This window comes from Lissotriton vulgaris, chromosome 6 (assembly GCF_964263255.1).
Source record: "Lissotriton vulgaris chromosome 6, aLisVul1.2, whole genome shotgun sequence".
Classification (NCBI taxonomy): Eukaryota; Metazoa; Chordata; class Amphibia; order Caudata; family Salamandridae; genus Lissotriton; species Lissotriton vulgaris.
Window position 1 is genome coordinate 17,580,543 of NC_141694.1, and position 25,995 is coordinate 17,606,537.

The following is a 25,995-nucleotide window of genomic DNA, read 5'->3' on the forward strand; positions in this document are numbered from 1 at the left end:
CAAGTAGAAGAAACATTCAGTCCCACAGAAAGAATTGTGAAAGCAGTGCAAATTGCATTAGCCAAGGAACGGGAACTAGCACACGGCAAAAGGATTAATATCCTCACAGCGGAATCCGCCTTCGAGGCGCTATTCAGCCCAGTAAACCTGCCTACAGTGTCACTGGATCCGAAATGGATACAGTATGTAGATTCTCTAGGAGCGGAAGATGTGAAATACTATTTCACCCCGCAATTCGAAGAACTGAATGATTTAGAATATGAAGAAGAATATCCTCTGCCAATCGAACTTCTGCCTCTCCCACAATACGCCTGTATAATCTATACAGATAGATTTGTACAGCATTTCAACGTAGAGAGCAAATCCTACGATGCAGCCTGTGCGATTGTTAAAGGTCGTTGGCTGTGCGGTAAATTCAGACCGAAAATAACAAAAACTGAATCAGTAAGAAACTGTTCGGCTCAGAGAGCTGAAATCAGATATTTAAAGATGGCGCTTGAAAATGCAGAACATGAATTCCCGACCCTAATCGTGTGCGATTCTCATTTATGCGTCAACTCTTACAATAATGCGCTGCAGAGCTGGATTGAAAACGATTACAAAGATGACACAGGTGCCACAATAAAGCATAAATTGCTCTGGAAACAGGTAGCTCTTTTACAGAAAGAACTACAAAAGACTCACGTGATACACGCACAGAGTCTTCAGCGTGATGGCGTTCACGTTGCAGGGAATTCATTGGCTAATACAGCCACAGCGGAAGCAACTAAACCGGCTTCCGTAGCCACAAAAAAGCGTGCAGAAAAATACATAGACGGGGAAACCATGCTGGCAGTAAAAACAACCGTAAAAGGCGACTGTGCAGCACTACCCATGAACTATCCACTCAATTATGCATACATAATCGATGCAAACTCCGTTCCTTTTGCTCGAATCCCTGGAGTGGGGGATAGGGTAATTCCAAACAGGGACCGGAGGGGCTTCCTATTACAGGAAGCACACATGGGGTTGGGTCTGAGACACCAAACAATCAGGGACTCTCTGAGAGAATTAGAATCAGAGTACTGGTGGCCGGAAATGAGTGAAGGCATTCATGAGTTTGCAAAAAACTGTGAAGCCTGCAACAGAGATCGCAGTGAAGAACTGGCCAGTGTAGTGTCAGAAGCCCTAATAGAAAGCATCAGGCAATCTATCCGCGCTATCAAAAAAGAGAAACGCGTCCCATTGTACATCATGAAGGCTAAACACACTTAAAAAATGTGGCCCCCAGCGCTCGGCTGACGCCAGAACGGTTATAAAAGATCTGCGAGTCTTTATCGGCACATACGCAATTGCCATGTTCCATTCTGACCAGGGTCCTGCTTTTAGCTCCCGAGCTTATAAGGAGGCCATGCCCAGCATGGGAGTTGGGTTGCGGTATTCTTGTCCATCACACCCCGAAGGGAACAGTGTGGTAGAAAGAAAAAACCGGGACATAAAGCGATCTATAACAGCGAAGGTATTAGGTTCGGGTGCTGGGTGGGTCAAACATCTAATAAGTGTCCAAATCAGTCTTAATAATTTGCCAAGAAATTCTCTAAAAGGTTTCAGCCCATACGAACTATTGTTCGGAACTAGAATGAGAGTTCAGGACTTAGATAGTCAAGTATCAGTGGTACAAGATAAGAAAACAGACTTTGACATCAAAGATCGTTTGGCTGTTTTACAGGACTTGAATGAAACAAGAAAATCCTTAAGCAACATGAAGTTAAAGCAACAGCCAGCTACCACTGACGAGGCACCACAAGCAACAGCCCCAGCAAGGCCTGTCTGGATTCCAAAGATTGGGGATCTAGTCAGAGAAAAAATAGCTGTGAAGAAGGAATTTGGGCCTTCTTACAGAAAAGCAGTACCTGTCTTGGCAGTCACCGGAACAAGATCAATAGTACTAGCGCCCCTTGCTGGTAAAAAGGAGAACAGAGTTGTATCTATCGACCTGGTAAAACCACAAGCATGTGGCCTATAATCAACAGTAGGCCCAGTTGACTCCCAAGAAACAACAGAATACCCAAACGTGCAACAATCCATGAGGTTCAAACTGAAAGACTAATCACATTCGATCAGCCTGCAGTGCACAGAGAAGGACTATGCAATAATGCCATGGAACTCGTGCCTCTTGAGACACAGATTGAAACAGTTCATCAAGAAACACCAGTCTACAATAATGTGGCATCAGAAAGTGCTACCGAAAGACAAATTGAAAGAACAATTCCAACAATTGACAGAACTGTCTCTGGTTATTTCATCGACTTCGACAACTTTTCCGAGGATCAAAGCAACCCCGAAGTGATGCCAAAAATAAAAAAGACTTTTAAAGAAAAAGCAACGGAACTCTTTCATCAACTAAAGGAAATCTACCTTATTTCCCCTTGGTTAGAGTTCTGGTTCGGTCTAGGTGTATTTTTCCTCCTGCTTTGGCTCATCATGGTACTTTGTTTGGGAAAATTCATTGAGGGAAAATATAGTACAATGGACACAGCAAGTCAGAACATCAACTTAGTCCTCAAACCACACAGATCATCCCACGTGAAGAAAAGAGAACTGTCAACAGTAAATGTCACAGCCATTCCAATACCCGGTGGGGTAGTATGGGAGAAAACTGACTATGAGATCTATGGTCCGGTCGAGATCCTGAAGTATCCTCATCAACTGAAGGTTTCCTTAAGTGACTTTGTAAAACCTAGTACATTCTCTGATGATTGGGACTTTGACAGTATTAATAACATGGTGTCTGATTTAGTAATGTCAGCTAGATTCACAGAACATGATTATTTACAAGGTTCGTCTAGTTATGAACAGATGTTCTGTTTTACACATTATGGCGATCTTTATTTGCATAAATCTGCACAGCCTAGAATTGTTTTTAAGTATAATCAATGGGAACATTGTGCTACACCACCTAAAAGCAGTTCTAAAACATTCTTTGAGAAATTCAAGTACTTCTCAGGGTTTAACACCAGTGATGCAGAAACGTTTTATTACAAACTGTTAGATAAAACAGGATTGAAAACAATGCTGACAAACACTAAATTAATATATTCTGAAGCATTTTATGAAAAAATGATGACATTTGGTTTTGATTATTGGAAAAATAAAATTGAAACAAAAACCATTTGGGGTACGAAAGATTGGCAGGTACAAGGCCTAGAAGCATTATTCAGAACCTGCATGATACCAGAACAAATGATGTTTTTAAATGACACAATTCACCAAATCCTGTCTTGGCCTAGCTAAGATCAAAGACCTAAACAAACCATCTATTCCGAAGCCAATACCTGATAATGCAACAACAGATATTGAGATAGACGTAACTAAAATTTTACATTTTAACAGAACACATCCTGATTGGAAAAAGTGGTTAATCTGGCCTACTGACACAAACAACTGTCAAGATAGATTCCTGAACAAAACACAGGGGTTGAAAATGACCAGACAAGACCCTAGATACTCCCAGAGACAACATCCAGGGATAGTAACAACATACAGTGTAGGGAAACTCTGACTCGAATGGCTAGGATCATCCACACTGGCTGAAATTAAGCTACACTTTCTTTACTTAAAGAGGGTGCTTATTTGCGCGATTTTATTATGGAACCACGCAAACAGCGTCAAAAGCGTTTCATAGCGGACAGCATCTATGCTGCATACAACGAGGCTTGGAAAGTAACACAAATTGAAACAGCTGAAAAAATACGAGAAATTGATCGTATTAATTTGGAAAAATCACTTTCTGTAGTGGACAATGGGTTAATGACTCTGTCCTCCAGAATATATTCGTTGGACAATATTGTATCCTCTGCCTTTGATATAATAGACAGAGACTTGCTAATGTTACAGCATGGCCAGTCACAATTACGTTCTATTGTACAATTAGGCTGGACGCTGCAAAATCTTCGTTGAGGCTATGTGCCTTGGCGTTTAATCAACACAACGTCATTGTTTTCCATTTTTAACCTTACTGATAAACAAATCAGCTTGGCACAGAAAGGAGCAGACTATACAATCCTGAGCATCGAAAAACTTGAGAGATTACCATTGACAATGTCAGAAAGTCCTGTCATTGAATGGATAATACACGGAATTATCACAATTCCGATAACAACTTTCCGATTTAAAAAGTGCCTTGAATACATACCTACTGGCCAGTATGAACGATTGGGTAAAGGTTATGTTAAGTTACCATGGAAATTACCTTACACACATTCATGCTATAGTGACAGCGGCAAAAATGTATTTCTTAGTGGTGAAAACTTTAAACGTTCACTAAGCGGTATACTTTTGTGCCAGGGTATTAATTTACACGGCGCCTGTGAAGGTAATTCTAACAACCTTTCATGCCACCAGCTTGTCACACCTGCAACGCAGATAGAGCCCTTCTTTATGCAACTCGCAAATGGGAGTTACATTCTAAGAACGGATCACAGATGTTGTGGCCTTTTGCCAGGAACAGCGTATCTCGTAAGCGTAACTTCCATGGTCAAATGCTATATGCAAGCATTGTTCCCGAGCGGCCCTGGAGACATAGCGACTCCCATCTGGCCTCGTCTGCATTTCTCTTCTATACGAATTGATACTTTAAGCAAAATGAAGTCTGTGCTTTTGCAGACAACAGTGCCCATCACGTCATCAAAAGAGACGTATGATCTCCTAGTTGCAAGGACAGCTACAGAGGTTCATGACCTTTTATCAACAAATTGCCCCGTGCATTTCGTAGAAATGTTGAGCCAACTCCTTAACATGTCTAGTGCCACAGGCATCCCAGGCATATTTAAGAGAATTTTTACGGGACTGCTAACACCATTTCAAGCAATTCTGGGAATCGTTCCAAATTTTGTCCATTCTGTTTTTGGCGGCATACCCCAATTTTTTGGGACTTGTAGCAGACATTTTAATTTTGACCCTCCTGCTTCGATATGGCAAGCCACAGCTCAGACATGACTCCTATGGGAATGGAAGAAACAATCCTAGCAATCCGCTACCGGGACAGAATAACTAGAGTCCTTGGATTGGCCCGGCTGAGAGATCTAAACATGACCTGGTTCCTTTCATTCAGACCAATATGGCAAAACTGCATCTTACCTGTACTACGATGTATGCTATGCGGAGATGAGTGCGTGTTGGACACGGGAAACATCATTTACTACGAAGGCTTTACCATGCATAACGTTTACCACGGTACACTTACCACGCAAACGTTTTTTCAACTCGGGTGCCTTCCACGACCGTCTTTACCACGTTCTGCGTGGGTTGGGGGAAGACGTGGTATTCCTTCCAGTCGTTCTGCGTGGGGTTGGGGGGTTGGGGGGGGTTTGGGGGGCTGGGGGGGTCTCCCCCCCAAAAATAACAAGCAGGTTACTTAAAAAAAACAAAACATAATTTTAGAAGAAAAAGGAAAGAGCCTCCCCCAAAGACGTGCCGTGTATGTCAAAAAAGCAGTCCTTTTTTTATTTTGGTATACGTGTTTTGACGCTTGTTTCTATGGAGGATGGAAGTAAGGGCTCGTAGAGAAAGACGTGCAGGTAAGACGTTTCTACGCGTAGTAAAATCCTACGTTGTAAATACCAGCGTGGTAAAGCCACTTGCAATGTAAAATTCGCGTGGTAAAGCCATGCGTGGTAATTGAAATCGTGGTATAATCATATATTCGTTGGACACCTGTCTTGCAATTCCATCAGCAGTACCAATGGATATCGATACTTGGCTAAGTCCGATAACGGCTCACGCATTGTGTTGTCCCCAGCGGCTACCAATCCTGATGACGGCATTCGTTGAGACTCCTGTACTACGACTAGGTGGTAACAGTGGAGCGAGTGACAAAACCAACATCACCCAGGTACGACCTTCTGTGAACATTTCTGATCCAGCCTTTGTTGACAGCAATCATTCTCACACCTGCCAAGTTACAGCACTATCGAATTTGGTGGAACTGTCACCTGATTTTGTAGACCAATTCTTTGAGAGCCTGTCTGATATGATGTTCTCACCCGAACAGAAACAATAACTTCAGAGAAGCATTCCGACACACAGCGTTCCCATGAACTCTGAATTCGGCCTTCAGTTTTGAACAACAAAAACTGTTAAAAGCGTTGGAACTCTTTCCCCGTTCAAGCAATAATTCTTTTGAATTGAACACTTTTTTAATATTCACCTTTTTCTGGCACAAAAAATTCTTTGCTTAAAGTAGAACTATTCATAGAGAACAGAAGCTTCTACTTCTATTTTTAAATACATCTAGAGACATAATAATTTTACACCAGCCTCTAGCACATTTTACTGCAATGCATTTATATGTGATGAAATTATCTCGCCCTTCCTTTCTGTATTCAGAGATATTTTCCTGTGTAATTCTTTTTGCAAAATCGTTCATCGATTTCATATGCTATAATTTTTGAATGATTTCTATGCTTCAAAAACGTACAGTACCTATATTTTCACGTATTACAAATACGCCTATTTCAAATGCATATATGTATTTTGGGGTGGGCAATGTTACACATGCATCTTATTGCTCTAGTTTTAGTAATTTGATGGACATGAATTCGTGGAGTGGGTGTAGCGTTCTAATCTAGGACCCTGATCGATACTGTGACCTTATGCCTCTATACGGCTATAAATCCATTTATTCCCTATATTGGCATAACCGATCAAATGCAATATTTAGAAACTCGTCTCTGGCCTCACACGAACAGAGCCACATTTCAGAATCGCTTCCTATGGCACTTCCTTTGCAGCTAATTAGTGCAATGACATAGCAGAAGTTACTATCTAAGATTCCTAGATTAACACTCCGAGTTCTTCAACAAGATAAAAACTCAGCAACCTGGAAAGCCCCGCTTGCTATGTTTTGATTAGTAACAGAACTCTAATGAGCACTGATAGATGATCACTTCCTAGTGACATCTTTATTGACGTCTTATGTCCAAAAACTTACGTCAAACAAGGCACCTTTCAGGTTTAAATATTACCAACGTTGCCATAAGCAAACGCTGAAGCTGCTGCTGAAGTTGCTGTTATGCTGATGATACCATAGCTGCTATCGCTACTGCTATCGCTGCTAACTAGCGAACGATGGTGTGGTGAACTTAGGAGCTGAACAGCCGCCCCCCTGCAAGAGCCCAGCAGATGCAAGCTGCCCGCGGACGCTGCCCCTCCTCTTCCTCGACGCGCTGAGAGAGACGCTGTCTTTTCTCCTGCAGAGAAATCCAGCCCCGGCGTTTCCAGCCTACCCTTGCGGGTGACTGGGATATCGACCCCCTGAAGGAAATACCAGACCCCCATCATTCTATTCCAGAGGTATGGTGTTGACTAAACCATTAGAGAGAATTCTTGAAGCAAACCTTGGCAAAACCAACTTAACGTAAAGCTACTTACTTACTCCCCTCCCAAGTATTAGGCTTAGGTCAGGTACACTGGGGTAGGCGTAGTTAGAAGCACCAGTTGAGTATTTTAGCCTCATGTATATATAAATGTATATATGCTTTATTCATTTTAAACCATTGTATGGCTAAGAAACCATATCAATGCTTTTACAGTATTATATCGCAATACTCATATTACTGTACGTACTTTTTATAATAACAAGTCTTGCAATTGTGGCAATTCATTTCTCTTGTACGAGAAGAAAGACTGTTCAATAAATGTTATCCTTTATTGAAAACGCCCGTCTCTCTATTCTCTACATATTGTGAAAGTAATCTGCACAACCACTAACTGAGTAAAATAACTGTCTATTGTTTCACACGACCCTAGAGATCGACTCTTGATCTGAGGTTCAAAGTTATCATGTTGCACGGTTGTTGGAAAACTGAATCCCTTCTTGTCTGTACCAGGGAAGCTGATCACTTCCTATTCAGTCAAGAAAGTTTCCAGTGACCTCTGAGCTAGTTGGTAACAAACCCAATTAAGTTTAGCATAGTCAGTGGAGGCCTGGAAGATCCGCACCTCTACGTCGATACTACTGTTTATGTTATTCCAATGCGCAGGGCCTAATAGGAACTACACTACAACGCATCATGTCGCAAAGAATGACAGATACATCAGTATTACTGACATATCTGTCGGCGCAAAAGTGACGCATTTCTGGAGTTGTGTCGGGAGTCTGACGCAACTCCAGCAATGTTCCTTTCACATGGGGCAAGCCCCATGTGAAAGGGTCTGCGTCACCCTTACGCCTGCTGTGAGGCAGGGGTAAGGTTTTTGTGCATTGGTGTCCGAGAAGTGGCGCAGTAAAATTTCATAGATTTCGCTGCACCACTCCTGCAACCCTTTCCTGTGGGGAACGCACCCCCTGCATACATTACACCTGAGGCAGGTACAATGTAGCGCAGGGGTTTACTAAGTGATGCATCTGCCTAGATGCGTCACTTCATAAATATGGCGCATTACCTACGCCGCCACATTGTCACAAAAAGTGACGCACCGGAGGCGTAAATGTGACGCAGACCTTCATTAATAAGGCCCTCCGTCTTAAGTTATGTTTATATCTTCATCAGTTTTCTGTCTTAAGCTATTCAGGGGATGGCTTCAGGTGCTGTGGTTTTTCTATCCCTGGCTGTGTTTCCTACATGTTCAGTGGTCATGGGTTTATAGTGCTTCGTCGTGCACCAAGTCAGCATAGCGCTTAGAAGCAAGCCTGAGGTTGCCGAGGGGCTCCAGGGGGTGCAAGCATGACCTCTCTCTCTGCTTGTCTCACTATCAGGCAGTGGAATTGACTCTTCCCCGGAAGGTAAACACGGGCGCACATTTTTCCAGTAAATATGCACTTCTGCCCCCCCTCCCCCATGCCCCCCCCTCACCCCCTCCGTCCCCCCAGGATAAAGCCCATTAATTTGACCAGTAGGGGTTGGGCGATAGCCAGGCAGGCTGAGCCCCACCCCTGGGGTCTCTTCACATCTGTCCCCCATTTCACAATTCTGCAGAAATGTTGAATTTCCATGGAAAGTCCCCCTGCCCCCGACAGACCCCCCCCCTCTCTCGCTCCAGAGGGGCCACCCCCGCCTCCCCCTAAGCACAAGGGTGGGGGGGGGGGAGGCCTCTGTGCATTTACATTAAGTGATGTAAGTTGTACAAAGTACTTCACGGGCCCCAGAAGCCAAAGCCTGTTCAAAGCATGAAGGTGAGACCCTGAGGGGGGAGGAGGGGAAAAAACAACAAAATATACACACACTTTAAATAAAACATAAATGCAGGTTAAAGTTATGAGAACAGATACATTCTTTTTATGCTCTGAAAGCTCAGTTGGTTTATACGATCAAGCACTGCAGATGTGTGGGTGTCACTCGACAATGACGTGTATTTATAGCGCCTCCTGCGCTTGCAAGCGCTGTGAATGTATGCAACTCATTACTGTAAATGCAGGCTACACTGAGGGGCAGAGAACTCCGTGGCGCAGGGCAGCTCAGCGAGTCACCTCACTGCCCTGCACTGCGCTGCACTGCCCTGCACTGCCCTGCGTCACTGGCAAAGGGCAGCTCAGTGAGTCACCTCACTGCCCTGCACTGCGCTGCACTGCCCTGCACTGCGCTGCACTGCCCTGCCCTGCCCTGCCCTGCCCTGCCCTGCACTGCACTGCACTGCACTGCCCTGCGGCCTAGCGCCAACATGGGCTCTATTGCACCAGGAATGTTGGTGAACAGGAAGGGGCACCTGCACAATTTTACCAAAGCCCCCTGCACACTTTTACCACAGCCCCCTCCACACTTTTACCACAGCCCCCTGCACACTTTTACCACAGCCCCCTCCGCACTTTTACCACAGCCCCCTGCACACTTTTACCACAGCCCCCTCCACACTTTTACCACAGCCCCCTGCACACTTTTACCATAGCCCCCTCCGTACTTTTACCACAGCCCCCTGCACACTTTTACCACAGCCCCCTGCACACTTTTACCACAGCCCCCTCCACACTTTTACCACAGCCCCTGCACACTTTTACCACAGCCCCCTCCGCACTTTTACCACAGCCCCCTGCACACTTTTACCACAGCCCCCTGCACACTTTTACCACAGCCCCCTCCACACTTTTACCACAGCCCCCTGCACACTTTTACCACAGCCCCCTCCGCACTTTTACCACAGCCCCCTGCACACTTTTACCACAGCCCCCTCCACACTTTTACCACAGCCCCCTGCACACTTTTACCACAGCCCCCTCCGCACTTTTACCACAGCCCCCTGCACACTTTTACCACAGCCCCCTGCACACTTTTACCACAGCCCCCTCCACACTTTTACCACAGCCCCCTGCACACTTTTACCACAGCCCCCTCCACACTTTTACCACAGCCCCCTGCACACTTTTGCCACAGCCCCCTCCGCACTTTTACCAAAGCCCCCTGCATACTTTTACCACAGCCCCCTCCACACTTTTACCACAGCCCCCTGCACACTTTTACCACAGCCCCCTCCACACTTTTACCACAGCCCCCTGCACACTTTTGCCACAGCCCCCTCCGCACTTTTACCAAAGCCCCCTGCATACTTTTACCACAGCCCCCTCCACACTTTTACCACAGCCCCCTGCATACTTTTACCACAGCCCCTGTGCACTTTTACCACAGCTCCCTCCTTACTTTTACCACAGCCCCCTGTTACCAAAGCCCCTACAGACTTTTCCCACAGCCCTTCAGGATGCCAGCGCTAATATTTTGTCATGGGTGTCCCACATGCCAAGGATTACCTCTAGTGTGTCAGTGCAAGTCTTTGGTCACATGTTCTTTCCATGCTAAGATTTCTCTTTGGCATGAAGGTGCCTGCATTTTGGCTGCTCCCCTTTATGACCTTCTCGCCACTTTCACCAGAGCCCTCTGCACACTTTTATCAGAGCCCCTGCACACTTTTACTTCTGCCCCCTCCACACTTTTACCACAGTCCCCTCCACACTTTTACCACAGCCCCCTCCACACTTTTACCACAGCCCCCTGCACACTTTTACCACAGCCCCCTCCACACTTTTACGACAGCCCCCTCCACACTTTTACCACAGCCCCCTCCACACTTTTACCACAGCCCCCTCCACACTTTTACCAGAGCCCTCTGCACACTTTTACTACAGCCCCCTCCACACTTTTACCACAGCCCCCTCCACACTTTTACCACAGCCCCCTCCACACTTTTACCACAGCCCCGTACACTTTTACCACAGCCCCTCCACACTTTTACCACAGCCTCCTCCACACTTTTACCACAGCCCCTCCACACTTTTAAAACAGCCCCCTGCACACTTTTACCACAGTGAAGAACCAGGCCTTTATGGGCCTGGCGGCGCAGGGCACGCCTGAGATCTCCGAGTTCACCTGCCTCATTGTACAGAGACACGAAACACTCTGTTAGCATAGAAAACTGAATTTATTAGCTGCAGCTATGCACAGTTATCCTAGAAGTACATCAATGGTAGGTTCTCAGGACTGCCACTTCATTCCGGGGCTCACAGTCTTTTATAACCACATACACCCACCTGAAACAACGACCCAACCCTATACCGGTCCAGAGGAGAATGGAGTGGAGGACACACCCCGTGTGATGGATGGGGAGCCCGCGGAGGTACCCCCGGAGTCCGCGGAGGTGGATGTTGTTCCCGTGGGGGACTCACCGACCCTTGCCGAGTGGCATGTGAAGGAGGGACTACCCCGGAGGAATTCTGTCGGGCACAGAAGGAGTGCCCCATGCTTGAAGGCATGCGGCGACAGGCCGAAGCCCAAGCGACCGATCAGGAGACCAGCAGTTTTCACGTGTACTGGGAGGATGGCCTCCTTTACAGTGAACCTAAGGTTCCGGTGCATGGATCCTTGAGGGCCTTAGTGGTCCCCCAATGCTACCGGGCCTTCCTATTGGAATTGGCACATGAGATTCCTTTGGCTGGACACCTGGGCAAGGACAAAACCTTTGCGCGGTTGGTCCCGCATTTTTATTGGCCCAGGATGAGAGTTGCCTCTGACACCTATTGCAAGACTTGCCAGGCAAGTGGCAAGACTGGGACTAAGGTGAAGGTCCCATTGGAACTGCTCCCGGTGGTCGGGACCCCTTTTGAGCGGGTCAGAATCGACATAATTGGGCCGTTGGACCCTCCGACCTCTTCGGGACACCGGCTCATCTTGGTGTTAGTGGACCACGCCACTGGGTACCTGGAGGCTATTCCTCTGAGGACCGTCACTGCACCTGTGGTGGCGCAGGTCCTGATGGGGATATTTACCAGAGTGAGATTCCCCAAGGTCGTGGTGTCAGACAGAGGCACGAACTTCATGTCAGCCTACATGCAGGCCATGTGGAAGGAGTGCGGAGTGACCTACCGGTTCTCCACTCCTTACCATTCCCAGACTAACAGGCTCGTAGAGTGCTTCAACAAGACCTTGAAGGGGATGATCCGGAGCCTGCCAGAGGACTTGAGGCGGAAATGGGACATCCTCCTCCCTCCTCGTACCGCGAGGTGCCACAGAAGGGAGTCGGGTTCATCCCCTTCGAACTGCCCTATGGCCATCCCGTTAGGGGGCCCCTCAGCCTTATCAAGGAGGGGTGGGAGAAGACTTCGAAGAAGCTTCCCCGTGATGTCGTCAGCTACATGTTGGCGTTCTGCAGCCAGATGGCCAAGCTGTGGAAGGAAGCCTCAGACAACTTGGAGGCTAGCCAAGTCGTCATGAAGGAGTGGTATGACCGCAACCCTCGGACGGTGGAGTTGGACGCTGGACAGAAGGTGTGGGTCATGGAGCCTGGGGAGCTTAGTGCCCTCCAGGACCGGTGGACTGGTCCGTATGAAAATGTGGAGCGTCGAGGCCAGACCACCTATATCGTTAACTTGAAGCCCCCCTGTCAGCCCTATAGGGTGCTCCACCTCAACCGCCTGAAGCCCTACTATGAGCGATCTGAGCTTGCCCTCCTCATGGTGACGGATGGGAGCGAGGAGGAAGAGAGTGAGCCTCTTCCTGACCTTCTGGCGGCCCAGGAGAAGGATGGTTCAGTGGAGGAAGTGGTCTTCTCCCCATCCTTGACCCCAGAGCAGCAGTGGGACTGCCGCCAGGTGTTGGAGCAGTACGCCTCGTTGTTCTTCCTCATGCCTGGAATTACACATCTGTGTACCCATGATGTGGACACAGGGGACAGTCCGCCTGTAAAAACCAACTCTTACCGGTCTGGGTTAAGCATTTGTCATCACACACACAGTAAATGTACCAATCCCCCCCGCAAATGGACACCAGGCTTTAGATATGTAAAAATACAAAGTCTTTATATAAAAATATATCTGTGCAGGTAAGACTTATCACAAGACCACTATAACGTTTTTAGCTTAGGCCACAAGATTTTAAATTAATGGCAATCCTCTTTTGGTTAGGACGCTGCTTCCTTCTTAGTCTATTTCGCTTAAAGATAGTTCTCTTGGTTCTTCGTATCTTTCAACAGTTCCAGTACTCTACCAGAAATGATGATGCCACAGTTCTTTGAATGGGGACCACAGGGTGTAAGAAAATAGGTAATATTCTCTTGTAGTCCTTTAAACATCGTTATTCACAGGTTTCTAGGTACTTTAGGCCAGTCTTACGCCTGCTGGACACTTTGTGGTGCTTCCGTGCGCTTAGAACGGGTGGAATCGGCTGCCCCTACCAAGTCTCACGCATCTCGCGTGAAGACGGCGTACGCGGTGTACAGCTTCCAGGCAATGCAAAGCGTACAGCTGCTTTTAATGTTTATGGGCAATGCGAAGCGTACAGTTCTATGTTCATGAAGCGCACAGTTCAATGTGCACAGTTTTGCACAGGGAGATTCGGAACGCCCAATTCTTTGAAATATGAAGCGCACAATCCTTTGCTGGCAATACAGAGCGCACAGGCAGTGATTACGTGCTGAAGTACGGGGAAGTCAGGCGTTGCGGACCCCGAGTCCGGTGTGCACTGTACCTTTGTTTTCCTGATGATTCCAGCGAAGGCGGGTGCGGGGCGAAGGGCGGCTCTAGGCAGGGCGAGGCCGGTGTCCGGGGCGTCCGATCTTGGTGGGGTCTGCTCTCTGGATCTTTGGGTCCGGTGGGGGCCTCAAGCGGGAGCGTGGGGGGCACACCAGCGAGCCTTTGTGCGGCGAGGTGACACCGCGATTTCACTCGGCGGTGAAGAGCGGCTCAGCGGAGCGGGACTCTCCCTCGGTGGGGATGGTGAAACACAGTTGGTCACGGCCTCAGGGAGGGGCTGGGGGGGCACCAGGGTCACGGCTCCGGCGTAACAGAGATCCTCACGGTGACCTGCAGACGAGCAGGGAGAAGTTTGAGCCAGATGGTCCTGTGGCTCAGGTCAGGGGGCAAGCTCTCTTCCAGGCCCTTGGAGATAGTTTCAGCACAAGTCTACAAAGTCTTTTCAAAGTCTTTTCCTCTCCTTCCTCAGCAAGGCAAGCAGCAGACCAGTCCTTCCAGCGTCTTCTTCTCCTTCTAGTTGGGCAGAGGTTCTTTGTGGGAAACAGGATTCTAGTTAGCAAGAAGCAGGGCTCCTACTTTTATACAGCATTTTCTTTGTTCTTGCAGGCCAGGGGGGCCTCGGCATAACTTCTTTCAGTCCCTGAGCACTTTGTTGGGTGTACTCTGGTCTCTTCTTTCAAGGTGAGAGGCAGGCACATCAGATGCTCCACAGGAGGTGGAGCCAGCATTGTGTGGACAGGGGCAGCCAGGATGACTTTGTTGACAGTGCTTCTCCCTTCCTGGGCCAGGTGTCGGGCTGAGTCATCAGTCGCTCCCTAGGGGGCGGAGCCAGCATTGTGGTGGCAGAGCACAGCCCTATTCAGAGTCCAGGGGCACTCCCACCTCCCACTAAGGTGTAATCCTTGCATTCACCACCTGTCATCCCCCAGCCCTGTCACTCACATAACCCAGACAGTCAGATACACATCCTAGCAGAGGCGGGCTGAAATGGTTAGGCAAGCAAATGCTAGCTTTCTAAAAGTAGCATTTGCAAACAAAGGATATTAAAATAAACTTTACTAAAAGATGTATTTTATTATTCTGAGTTCAGGCATACTAAACTTGACTTTCTACAATGTTCCCTGAGCCTGCTGGGATTATAGGGTGTAATAATTCCAGCAGCCCATCTTGGCCTAAGAGAACAGGTAGCCTTACAATAGTGAAAAACGAATTTGCAATAATTCACTATTAGGACATGCCACATACATCAGGGCTTGTCCTACCTTACACTTACAATGCACCCTGCCCTAGGGCCTACCATAGGGGTGACTAATATGAAGTTGAGGGAAGATTTAGAGGCTGGCAAGTGTGTGCACTTGCCCAGCCAGCATGACAGTACCAGACTGCACGCAGGTTCTGCAGTGGCAGACCCTAGACACATTTTAAGGCTGCTTCTGTGGGTGGCGAAACCAGCGCTGCAGGCCCACTAGCAGTTTTAGCATTTACAAGCCCTGGTACTCCTGGTGCACTTTACTGGGGACTGACAGTAAATCCAATGAGCCTATCATGGAGATCAATCGCATATACATTTTATACAGGGAGAGCATATGCACTTTAGCACTGGTCAGCAGTGGTAATGTGCGCAGAGTCATTAAACCAACAAAAACAGGTCAGAGAGAATATTGGAGGAAGGCAAAAAGTTCAGGGATGACCCTGGCAAGAGGGCCAAGTCCAACACAACCCCCTTCCAGCCAAAACGCAGGGTAGACCAATCACCACCGTGATGGGCTTCCCTGCTTTGGGCGCTAGAACATGGACCTGGCCCGCAACAGCAGGGGCACATTCCAGTTCTACGCCAATCTGAACCTATTTCAAATCCTCTGTCCATACTCTCAGGGTCCACCCAGCTAATCCATGGGGCACCCTTCTCTTCATCTGTGGACACCACCTGTGCAGCCTCTAACCGTAACCTGCTCACAGGTGTGTCCCAGCAGACAGTCATCAAATCACAGTGGCCACTGACAGTAGTCAGGGCTGAGACCCAGGCCTCATGCCTCTCAGGACTCTCAAACCTCTGTGGCCTTAAGGAGCGGGGGGCAGTAGCCCCAGGTGCTTGGCACCTTTTGTCCACTCTCCCTCCTGTCAGGTCAGGTATGTCATCCTGGCACTGACCACCAGCCCCAGGCCTGTACCTGGCGGCTGGAGCAAAGACTGGGGTGGGCTCACCCACACCTGGTCCTCCTTCTTGGGGCTCTGTACCCTCCCACCTGGAGTGGTACCCCCTTCCAGAATTGTCAGGGCACCTGTGGCAGGTGACCTTCACAATTTGCCCACCAGTTCAGGGGTGCTATCCTGCAACTGGGGAACCAGGTCAGGGGGGACACCCTGTACCTGGCCCTCTATCCCAGGTTCTAAACCCTCTAGTTGAACCGGGGTCATAGGCGAGGACTCCCTCCCTCTGCACCCCCTTCCAGAGTACTGCCCTCTCCCAACTGGAGGGGTACCCCTAGAAGCGACATGGACCAGGACACTGATTACAGTGTTCCTGCCCTCCAGGTCAGACAACCCCTGAATCTGGCTTCTCAACTCAGGGACCCAACCCTGCAGTTGAACACTTGCCTGGCGCACCAGGACTTCCCGGGGAGCATTCATGCCCCCCCTGAGGGTGGCACATAGCTCATGTGTCCTGCGACAGTCTGCCTGGCGCAGACCTCCCAACCCCTGTCCCTCTGACAGTGTGGGAACATCCCCCAGGACAGAAGTGGTGTCTCCCTGGTCATTCACTGGGGACGCAGCCCTGCTGGCTGGCCCCTGACCCACTGGTTCTTCCACTGGGGACTGTTTCCCCCTCTCGCCCCTCTTTCTGGACTTCTGCACCCTCCCAACTGGAGGTGTACTGCCAGACACCAGAACTACTGGAGCTCTGTTTACAGAGCCTCCACGTTCTCTAGCCACTGGAGGATCTCCCCCAGAGGGTGACTCATCCGGACAGCCTAGGCTCCCCACCTGGTGTTCCCTTAAAGAACCATCCAGGCTCTGAGACTGAGGTTGGGCACTACCGGGACAAAACCCATTCTCACTCCTTCCCCTCAAGGACAGGACGTGAGGCCCTACACCCCTCTCACTACTACAGGACCTAGCTGGGCTACTCTACGCCACTTCCACCACTCTGGGCTGGAAGATACCTGAGCCACTCCCCACAGGATCACACCCCAATGCTTCTCCAGACCCCCTGGAATCCACCACAAGGTCTGCCTCCAACGTGAGCTCCCTGGGGTCAGAGAACTCACTCTCAAACAGGTGTTGGCATAGCTCTGGAAAACTCGGACTTAAAGTATGCTCTCCCAGAAATTGGATCACACAGCCCCCTAGCAGGGTTAACCAAACTATCCTTCACCTCTCCATCCAGTGCCTCACACACGTACTCCACACCATTCTTCTGAGACTGGCCAGACAGTAGCGGACTGTCTCTGTCACACAACACACACTCTTCTGGGCGGTCTTTACACTCACCCACCAGGACCTCATCCATGGGGGAATCCCTCCCACCACTAGGACCATGAACTCCTACGCCAGCCACCCTATTCCCTTCAGGGACGCTGCACACTACTGGAGCTACCTCATGCCCTTGAACCTCCTGGTGTAAGTTAACCCCCTCCAAGTCAGGTGCCATATCTCTAGGTGGGCGCACTATGCTATCAGCACTAGATACCTGAATGTTGCTGCCACCAGCTGAGCGGGACTCCACCTCCAACTCAGCAAAGCTCAATCTCTGAGCTACACAAATCTCTGGATGTTGGGCTGGAGCCCTCCTGGCTTCAAGCTCCTTGAGCTCCAAATCAAGTTCTCTCATTTTCAAGTAGTGATCTCTTTGGCGTTTTTGCGCCTCCATGGCTAATCTATGTTTCTCTATTTCCATTTTTTGCTTTTCCAATTCTATTTGTCCAGCTAACTTTGCCATCTCCATTGCATGTGCCCTGTCTGCTGCCCTGTCTGCCAACTCCTCTGGCGACAGACATCTGGTTGCTGCTTTTTCCATCCTCACTGAACCAGGCATGACGTTTCACAAGCACATGGAGATCTCACAGCAAAATTTAAAAATGGAAATCTGTGGCTGTGTTATAGGTCTGCTCTCACTATGTGGTGATCAGCAACTCACTGTATGTCAACTTCAAATGCAAATTCGCAAATCCTCAACGCTGCGTCCAATGTTAGAATTGGGGGTCTCTGGTTGGCGCAAGTATTCACTTGCGACAAGCAGGGACCCTCTCCTCTAAGTCAGGGCGAAGGATGACCCCTTAGAATTACCCTTGCTCACCCTCTATGTGCATGGCGTGAGCAGCCAAGGCTATTCTTCAGGCGTTTCTGGGTTAAGCATTTGTAATCACACACACAGTAAATGTACCAATCCCCCCCGCAAATGAACACCAGGCTGTAGATATGTAAAAATACGAATTCTTTATATAAAAATATATCTGTGCAGGTAAGACTTATCACAAGACCACTATAACGTTTTTAGCTTAGGCCACAAGATTGTAAATAATGGCAATCCTCTTTTGGTTAGGACGCTGCTTCCTTCTTAGTCTATTTCGCTTAAAGATAGTTCTCTTGGTTCTTCGTATCTTTCAACAGTTCCAGTACTCTACCAGAAATGATGATGCCACAGTTCTTTGAATGGGGACCACAGGGTGTAAAAAAATAGGCAATATTCTCTTGTAGTCCTTTAAACATCGTTATTCACAGGTTTCTAGGCACTTTAGGCCAGTCTTAGGCCTGCTGGACACTTCGTGGCGCTTCCGTGTGCTTAGAACGGGTGGAATCGGCTGCCCCTACCAAGTCTCACGCATCTCGCGTGAGACGGCGTACGCGGTGTACAGCTTCCAGGCAATGCAAAGCGTACAGTTGCTTTCAATGTTTATGGGCAATGCGAAGCGTACAGTTCTATTTTCATGAAGCGCACAAATTCAATGCGCACAGTCTTGCACGGGGAGATTCGGAACGCCCACTTCTTTGAAATATGAAGCGCACAATCCTTTGCTGGCAATACAGAGCGCACAGGCAGTGATTACGTGCTGAAGTATGGGGAAGTCAGGCGTTGCGAACCCCGGGTCCGGTGTGCACTGTACCTTTGTTTTCATGATGATTCCAGCGAAGGCGGGTGCGGGGCGCAGGGTGGCTCTAGACAGGGCGAGGCTGGTGTCCGGGGCGTCCGATCTTGGTGGGGTCTGCTCTCTGTATCTTTGGGTCCGGTGGGGGCCTCAAGCGGGAGCGTGGGGGGCACACCAGCGAGCCTTTGTGCGGCGAGGTGACACCGCGATTTCACTCGGCGGGGGAAGAGCGGCTCAGCGGAGCGGGACTCTCCCTCGGCGGGGATGGTGAAACACAGTTGGTCACGGCCTCAGGGAGGGGCTGGGGGGGTGTAATGGCTGCCCTTTTGGCTCCTTTAAGGGGAAGAATGATGGAGAGTGACTCCAGCCTATCACCCCCATAGCATAGGGATTAGGACTATAGACAGGGCCCCTGCCTTCCATATATTAGAGCATTTTCGTGTCACTTTCCTTAGTGTAGGGCTTATGAATTTAAGTTAGGGGTTAGATATATAAGTATTAGTCATGATTTGCCCATTTGCTAACATGTTAGGATATTTTCCATGGAGTTACGCATATTGTGGGCCCTGTAGGCCTTAAACGAGACAGACTCCATTTTGCTTTCTGCCCGGTAGCTCGAGAAGGCTTTCTAGGTGAAGTGTAATGTTTTAGTTTCAAGCTGTTGTTCGCTTGGAGAGAACCGGCTCAGGCTGGCCCTTATCGAAGGAATGTATTTTTCTCCACACCGAAGACACAACTTCAGGCCGGCCGGCTGGGAACGTGTCCTTGGTACGGGGAGGTACAAGAATTTGGTGGGCGGCAGGTTACTGGCCGTAGCTTTCCATGAAGGAACGGGCTTTGATATTAGCGAAGGTGTTAGTCAGTTTGTCAGTTAGTCCGTAGGCGGCATCTAGCCGTTAGCATCTCTGCCATTAATTATCTCATGGCGGACAGTCGCCATCTTTGAAGTCCGAGAAAGATTTAAGACCAAAACTCTCTGAGAAAGACTGAAGGAGAACTAGCGTGGAGCGCACTGATACAGAGAGAGAGAGAGACGGTAGCTTATACCCAGCAAGGTTCCGGTGCCCTGGAGGGAAGCAGACGAGGTTGAGCCTAGCGGTGCAGACGTGTACTTGTGACGGCTGGGGTGTGACTGCAAGGCGAGCCAGGACACAGAGACGAGAAGGGAACCTAGATGACTGCCGAGTCCAGACTTCATATTAACCAGGTGACCTCCGTCCTTTTCCCAATTAGCACGCGTTCTAATCTTTACCTTTTCTTTGCAGAAATTATGTTGCATAGTAATGTGATTTGCATTTATTGTCAATAAATATCCTAATTCTTATAGAATTACAGTGTGCCTTGTGTTCCTGTTCAATCTCGGTAAATGCATCTCCTAGTTGAGAGTTGTTTATGTGAACGGATGTGAAATCCCGATCAGGTAAATGGTGATCGAACAAAGAGGGAGTGAGTGGACCTTTGATGCCAAGAATAGGAGGTACATCATATAATTTGGGAACCGTATTAAAAGTCATTATTATAGTTTTATCCCGAGTAGATAACTGAGACATTGTCCTGATGACTGTTCATAGGAATGTGGTCGTCGTTGATATGCGGCGTTAGTGAGAACGTTGGGTAGGAGACCAGCGTGTATACCCACAAGATTGTGGCTTGAATAAGTGAGAGCGTCAGGGGGGAGACTGGCGTGGAGGTTTGCCGGATTGCGAACCGTTTGGAAAAGGGAGCATTGGGTTCTGCGGTGTGCACCTGTTACAACGCATTTTTTACAACGCACTACTGTTACAACGCATCCATTACAACGCGGATACTGTTACAACTCATGTTTTTACAACGCATTTTTTACAACGCAGGTACCTTTACAATGCATACCATTACAACGTAAGTATTGGTAAGTATATAGTTATATTTTAAATGTTATATGTTTGGGATAAAGGGGTATTTTTAGGGGTTAGGGTCAGTTTTGGGTTTTAGGGTAAAGGGGTATTTTTAGGGTTCAGGGTCAGTTTTTAGTTTTTGGGTAAAGGGGTATTTTTAGGGTTCAGGGTCAGTTTTCAGTTTTTGGGTAAAGGGGTATTTTTAGGATTCAGGGTCAGTTTTTAGTTTTTGGGTAAAGGGGTACTTTTAGGGTTCAGGGTCAGTTTTCAGTTTTTGGGTAAAGGGGTATTTTTAGGGTTCAGGGTCAGTTTTTAATTTTTGGGTAAAGGGGTATTTTTAGGGTTCAGGGTCAGTTTTTAGTTTTTGGGTAAAGGGGTATTTTTAGGGTTCAGGGTCAGTTTTCAGTTTTTGGGTAAAGGGGTATTTTTAGGGTTCAGGGTCAGTTTTTAGTTTTGGGGTAAAGGGGTATTTTTAGGGTTCAGGGTCAGTTTTCAGTTTTTGGGTAAAGGGGTATTTTTAGGGTTCAGGGTCAGTTTTTAGTTTTTGGGTAAAGGGGTACTTTTAGGGTTCAGGGTCAGTTTTCAGTTTTTGGGTAAAGGGGTATTTTTAGGGTTCAGGGTCAGTTTTCAGTTTTTGGGTAAAGGGGTATTTTTAGGGTTCAGGGTCAGTTTTTAGTTTTTGGGTAAAGGGGTATTTTTAGGGTTCAGGGTCAGTTTTCAGTTTTTGGGTAAAGGGGTATTTTTAGGGTTCAGGGTCAGTTTTTAGTTTTTGGGTAAAGGGGTACTTTTAGGGTTCAGGGTCAGTTTTCAGTTTTTGGGTAAAGGGGTATTTTTAGGGTTCAGGGTCAGTTTTTAGTTTTTGGGTAAAGGGGTATTTTTAGGGTTCAGGGTCAGTTTTCAGTTTTTGGGGTACAGGGTAAAAATAAATTAAATTTAATTTTAAATTAAATTATTTAATAGTAAATAAATTAAATTAAATTACATTGCATTATTTTTGGGGTTGAGGGTCAGTTTTGAGTTTTTGGGGTACAGGGGTACAGGGTAAAAATAAAGTTATAATTTTTTTAATTTACAATAATTAATTTAAATTATATTTCATAAAATTCCTTTAATTTATTTTTGGGGTTTAGGGTCAGTTTTGAGTTTCTGGGGTACAGGGGTACATGGTAAAAATAAAGTAATATTAATTTAAATTTAAATTAATTAACGGAAATTAAATTATTTAAAATTACATTAAATTATATTTTTAAAATTAAGTTACTATTATATTATTAATATTAATATATACTTACCAATACTTACGTTGTAATGGTCTGCGTTGTAAAGGTACCTGCGTTGTAAAAAAATGCGTTGTAAATACATGCATTGTTACAGTATCCGCGTTGTAAAATCCGCGTTGTAACGGTATGCGTTGTAAAAGTCCGCGTTGTAACATCATATATCCGGTTCTGCAGGCCCATGTGTAGACGCACCGGATTGTGTGTCAGATCTGCCCTAGGGTAGACCGGTCTGGGTCGGGGTGGCCGCGAGACCAACTGATGTGAATAAGATATTGTAGGAAATCTATGCATGTGTATTGTTATTCCCCATCCTTAGGTGCGACCTGTATATATGTCTGTTTATCTATCCATTGTGAATACATTCTAAGGAGGGAAGGTGAGTACGTTTTTCCTGGGTCATAGGGGCCCCTGGGGGCTGATCCCATCTAAGCAGAAAATCCAGCCATTACATCTGGCGTCACGAACTGTTTACGAAGCCTGTGTGCATTGTGTTGTTTTAATCTTGTTGGTTTGCGCTCGGCTTGTACGTATAAAATTTTGTTTATAGTTGTGTATATAATTTTTTTTTTTGTGTCAATATGTTTGCGAAAAAATCATCGTCGGTTTTCAAGTTACCGATTCAGATTCCCGGCTGGGAATGTACCCCTTACGAGGCCTTGGCCCGCGAGTGGGCTGATTCTACTGGTTTGAGTGAAAATTGGTCTTCATGCTTGGAGCAGGCGGAGCCTGCCGATGTGGTATCGTGCTTACAGAAAGCGCCAGTAGTGAAGGGTGATGAGCTTCCTATTTTAGGACGCAGAGGTTGGATTGTTCTTAATGCATACAGAATACTGCATGAGAGGTTTGTTCAGCTACAAAAGCAGTTTAAGGACATGGAAGGACAGTGTGTTGAGTTGCAAAATGCGCATACTCTTTTGCGTTGTCAAAATAAATTGCTTGCCGACAAACTTGAAACATATCAGACCATTGCTGAAAGAGCTGCGGTCCGTATTGCACGATATAAGTATAAACATCGTCGTGGTCGTGTATCTACACGCAAAGTGCGTATGGTTGTAGCAAAAGCCGGAATGGATTGGAACCCCGATGAGTGGGACGGTAATATCTGGGATTCTCATACTTCTGACTCCTCGGCGGAGGAGGGTGACAAGCGCGAGTCTTCTCGCTCCGGACGTGATTGTAAATCTGCTTCATGTACTGATATAGGTCCTCACAGCGACCGTGCTCGTTCTTCCCGTTCGGGTGACGTAGCTTGCCCTGATTGTTCTACTAAATCTAAGATGCGGGCTTCCTCGGAAGCTCTTCCTGAAGTTTCTGCTCACCCTGTTTTTCGACGTAAACTACAACAAGCCCCTGGTAACCCGGCTGGTATAGCTTTAGACTGTATTGAAGATTTTACTCAGCAGGAGGTTAGTGACATTTTACAACGATTTCGACAACGGCCTGGTGAGGCCTTGCTTACCTGGATGGTGCGTCTTTATGAACTTGGCGCTGCCGGTATTATGCTCGATGCGGTTGATTGCTTACGATTTTGCTCTTTAAGTTCTGATTCTACGATTCAGGATCATTTTCGAAACTATAATGGTGCTGGTCAAATTACTTTGCTCCAGCTTGCGTCTGACGGCTGTAATCATAAATATCCAACTGAATCTGATTGGCCCACTGATGAGAAACCATGGTACACTTTGCGCGATGCGTCTCAACGTTTAAAGGAGGAAGTCATGAAAACGGCTATCTTTCTTAGTACTGCTGATAGGTTATTGGATGGTCTTTTAACATCTTCTGTGCGCAATCGCATTATCCGTTCTTCTCCTGTTGCTTACAAGCAGGTAATGATGACATTATTGATTAACCAAACTGGCAATCCTTTGTCTGCTGTGCTTGAGTCTGTTCGTCAGCTTGGTGAGCTGGGTGAGTGGTTTAAACCTGAAAGACAATCTCGACCTGAGGGTCGTACTGGTGGGGACTATAAGTTCTCTAGACGTGGCATGTTTCTTGCTCTCATTGCTGAAGGTGTTAAAAGGGAGGACATTGACGGTGAGCCTAATAATCGCTTATGGGACATGTTTCGTAAGCGTGGTTTGGATCGAAAGGAGGGTGCCCGTCGTGTGCGAAAGAATGAGTATGACCGTGGTTCGGATGACAGTGGTGATGAGAGGCGACGTGTGAATTCGGATCGCCGTGATGATCGGCGTTATGAACGTGATGGATCCCCTCATCGTAATGACGGGAGGGGGAGAGAGGATGACCGTGAGAGGGGGAGAGATGATCGTGTTTCCAACAGACGAAAAGATGAAAGTAGTTATTCCCCTGATATGAGAAAAAGAGAGGATCGTAACAGACTTTCTGACCGTAATTCACAACTTTTTGAACATGACACTAATACGTTTCGTACTGGAGACGGATATGAACAAGATATTTTGATACCAAAGAAAACTGAGAGCATTTACCCTGATTTGTCTTGGTTGACGGAACGCAGGAAAAATGACTAGGAAATAGGTCAAGCTCCGGTACACAAGTGGGCTCACAGAGACAACAGACCCTATGTAGATATTGAGATTTTTTGGAAACATCGTAATATCCAAAGGGCCCGAGCATTAGTTGATACTGGGGCGGAGGCCACTTTAATTCATGGTAAGTCGAAGAAATTTCATGGACAGTCTTTCACGATTACTGGTTTGGGTGGTAAAGAAACACCCGCAGTTCAAACTGCACTCGAAATTAAAATTGGTAGGATTCCTCGTAGAGAATACTCTGTGTTGGTTGTACCACTTTTGGAATTTATAATTGGAATTGACATTTTGAAAGGAATGACTTTGCATTTGGATGATGGTTGTTATCAATTTGGAACTAGACAGTACATTTCGACCAGACCCGTACGGGTTGGCCGTTTACGAATGCCACCTATTAAAATCCCTTTGGCCACGAAGGTGATTTCTCAGAAGCAATATCGTATCCCAGGTGGTCATGAAGAGATTACTGCTACGATTCAGGATTTGGTTGACGCGGGAGTCATAACTCCGGTCACGTCTGCTTGGAATAATCCCGTTTGGCCCGTGCGCAAAAGTGACAATTCTTGGCGCATGACTGTTGATTATCGAGAATTGAATAAAAACACACCTAAATTGACTGTTGCAGTGCCTGACATTGTCACGCTAATTCAGAGAATTCAAAAGCATCCAGGTACTTGGTATGCTTCTATTGATATTGCTAATGCTTTCTTTTCAATACCGATTGCCCCCGAATGTCAGGAACAGTTCAGTTTTACATGGAATGGACGTCAAATGACGTTCCGAAGTCTTCCTCAAGGCTATGTACACAGTCCTACGATCTGTCACCGGCTGGTGGCAGAGCATTTGTCTGAAGTGCCCACGAATCCACGAGTTCAGGTCTGTCATTATATTGACGACATTTTGATTCAAGGTGAAACGCAAGACCAGGTACAGTCCCATTTAGATCAGATCCTTGATTGTTTGCGAGCGAAAGGTTGGGAAATTAATCCTGACAAATTACAAACTCCATCCCAGAATGTGAAATTTTTAGGAATTAATTGGCATGAAGGTCACAGAGAAGTGATCCCACAGGTAAAACGAAAAATACTTGATTTCGCAGTTCCCAGGAACAGGAAAGAGGCTCAATGCTTCATTGGTTTGTTTGGATTTTGGCGTCAGCATATTCCCCATCTAAGTCAGATTTTGGCTCCATTGTATCGAGTCACTCGTAAAAAGAATGCGTTTGAATGGGGTGAGTCTCAACAGACTGCTTTTAATTTGGCTAAAGAAGCTATTCAGTATGCCTTGGATTTGTGGCCAGTGAGTGAAGGTGCT